Below are 2995 nucleotides of genomic sequence, written 5' to 3'. Positions count from 1 at the left end.
AGGTCTTGTCATGAAAAATTGTTTTCAATTTCCAATGAGACTGTATTACCATTGGCTGTTTGGGAAACAACGGTTGTGATCTACTTGAAACTGAATGAGTTTTATTAAATGTTTGTTTAAAGTATTTTGGAATCCTGGAAGTTTTCATCAAATCTATTTTACTTTTTTTGAAATGGATTTTTAAAGATTAAGGGATGAGTAAAAGAGGTTAGTGTACTCTCATTTGCTTTTCTAATTTTGTCTCCTCGCTTACGTCTTTTTTGTTCTTGGAAAAAATGGGTGAGAAAAAGGGAAAAAATTTGCCAAAAGTTGATGATGATGGGTTGTATGATTGGGTGAATGAGGATATTAAGATTCGTGACTCTCTGTTTACTGATAAGAGTAGTGTGGATGAGATAGATGTTTCGAAGATAATGAGATCCGGGGTTCGGGTAGAATTGTTGCCATGCACAAGGGCTGAGCTAGTTTTTCATAGAAAGAAGGATTTTGAAATTTTTATATGTATAGTTGCGTTCTCGAAGAACTACGTGTGAAATTTCCATTTACAACTTTTGAATGCGATGTTTTGAAACAACTTAACTGTGCTCCATCATAGCTCTATCCTAATGGTTGGGCTTTTGTGAGATGCTTTGAGGTTTTGATGGAATTTCTAGAGATAAAATCGTCTCTTGAACAATTTTTCTCTTTGTTTCAAGCTAAAGGAGTTTGAAAGGGGGTCTGAGTGAATTTGAATAGCGCCCCCAGTTTTTCAGTTTTCAAACTATATAAGTCGTCTTTTAAGGATTTCAAGGAAATATTTTTGAAGGTGAAGTCGGTGGATGAGAATTTTCTGTTTTATTTAGATGAGCATTTAGGGGGAAAATTCTGGATGTATTGGTGCTCACAACCACAACATATACTTGGTCCGGAGCTTATAACTCCCCGAAACGAGTGTATAATAGGATATCTTGTTGAGGTGGTTGATAGAGGCGGTCTGATATATATTTTTGACTTGCTTCCATGGGAGGAAGATAGATCATCAGTGGTGAATTATATCGGTGAGAGTGTGTTGAGCTATATGTTCAGTAGGTTGGTTTAATTTTGCTGTTTGTTTGACATTATTTTGTTCTGATTTGTAGTTGAAAAATATCCTGGAGTATCAGCTGTGAGCTTAAGAGCTTGGCTGAAGACAAATAATTTTGAAAGGTCCTCCTCGAACCGTGAGAAGATGGATGAAGAGGGAGAGGTTGATCAACAACCTCCTAAGAAGAAAAACTTTTTACTTAAGAAGAGGAAAGCTGACGCTATTAATTTGGGTGATGATGAAAAGGAGAAGGATATCCCTCTTGACGAGTTGTCAACCTTTGTGAATAAGTAAGAAAAGCTGCATGTTTTCACCGAGGATGGGGATGGTTCCTTGGTGTGGGATAAAAGGTTTCCTTTTAATGTTGTAGCTGATGAAGTGGTGCAAGCGTCGTCTAACATTGTGTTGGTTGATGAGGTCGGGGATATTGGCATCGACCAATATCTTCAGATAAGAAGAATTGATCTTTGTTTAAAAATTATTGTAGTGATGAACTGTATATGTTTTAATGCTTTTTATTGTTGTAGGTTTTGGGTTTCCGCCTGACAAGTATAGGTCAGAGTCAAGTAAAAAGGCATAGGAAATTGTTGCTAAAAAAGATGAAACCGTAGGTCTTAAGGAGGAGTTGGATTTAAAAGAAATTGTTATTTTAGATTTGAAAAAGGAATTGGCTGAGAGAGAGGAAGAGTTGAGGCTGGAGAAAAATAGTCATGACAAAGATGTGGAGTTGTTGAAGAAAAGGGAGAATGACCTTTCAAATCTGAATAGTCACGTGATTGAAGTGACTGTGAAGCTGAAGAATATGGAGAGCAGCCGTGAGACCGAGATCTTGGATGCATTCACCAAGGGATTTGAACGTGCTGTGATTCAAGCCAAGTTGTTAGCTCCTGAGGGTCATTTCTCGGCAATGGATCCGAGCAAAGTGGTCCGTGACGGACTGTTGGTTAATGACGAGGATGCTGCCGAGGATGGGGATGACAACTTGGTAGACTGATTTCTGTTAGGAAACTTTTGTGGTAGTTTGAAATGTTTGACTGTTGCCAATTTTTTTTGGCTTTTGTTGGAACTTGTAATAGTTAGCCTTTAAACTGTTTTTGATGATAATATTTAATCACTGTTTGATGATATGATTGTTGTTTGATGAGCAAGCCTTTGCCTTTGGCTAAGTTTGTATTGGCTTGTTTAAAATAGGTAGTGTGTTCAGACTGATAAGGTCTAAAGCTTTGATATCTAACTGATAGATAGATGTTTGATTTGAATGAGTTAGGCAATGAATGTGCTTACTGGCATGTTTGTCCCCATTACTGATAGAGGTTAGATGGGTTTGAAATCGTTTGAGCGAGAAGGTCTCGTTAGTTCACCTTTGTTTGGTGATTTGGTTGATGGTTTAGTTTGATTGCGCATGTGGAAACGATGCAATTTTGAATTGAACAATTATCCTGATTAGATAAGTGTTTTGAGATTTGTTGACTATTGATAGTCGTAGTTTGGACTGATTTAGATCGTCTTGACAATGATTGATATAGATCAGATGATGATTGATGTAGATCGAAAAAGTAAATATAGATTAGAAAAAGTAGATAGTAGATATAAATTGGCTTTTTATTGCCATAATGATTTATTATATGACCTTTGTTTACTAAGGTGTAGGTAGGCTTGTCTCATTAAAACCTCTACAAGAAAAATCCTTTTTGAAAAAAATCTTGTGAGTAGGAAAAAGAGTACAAGCTTGTCCCTGTCTTTTAGTTATAATATTGCTTTAAAGAAGAAACATTCCAAGAGTTAGGTAGCATGGTACCATCTAAGGATTCGAGCTTGTAAGCTCCTTTTCTGAGGACCTCAAAGATTCTGAATGGGCTTTCCCATTTGGCAACGAGCCTTCTATGGGAGGGAGGTCATCTGGCTTCCTCGGTCTTTTTGAGTACTAAGTTA

The sequence above is a fragment of the Arachis ipaensis genome, chromosome B07 (genome assembly GCF_000816755.2).
Source record: "Arachis ipaensis cultivar K30076 chromosome B07, Araip1.1, whole genome shotgun sequence".
NCBI classification, from domain to species: domain Eukaryota; kingdom Viridiplantae; phylum Streptophyta; class Magnoliopsida; order Fabales; family Fabaceae; genus Arachis; species Arachis ipaensis.
This window is presented reverse-complemented; position numbering follows the sequence as displayed.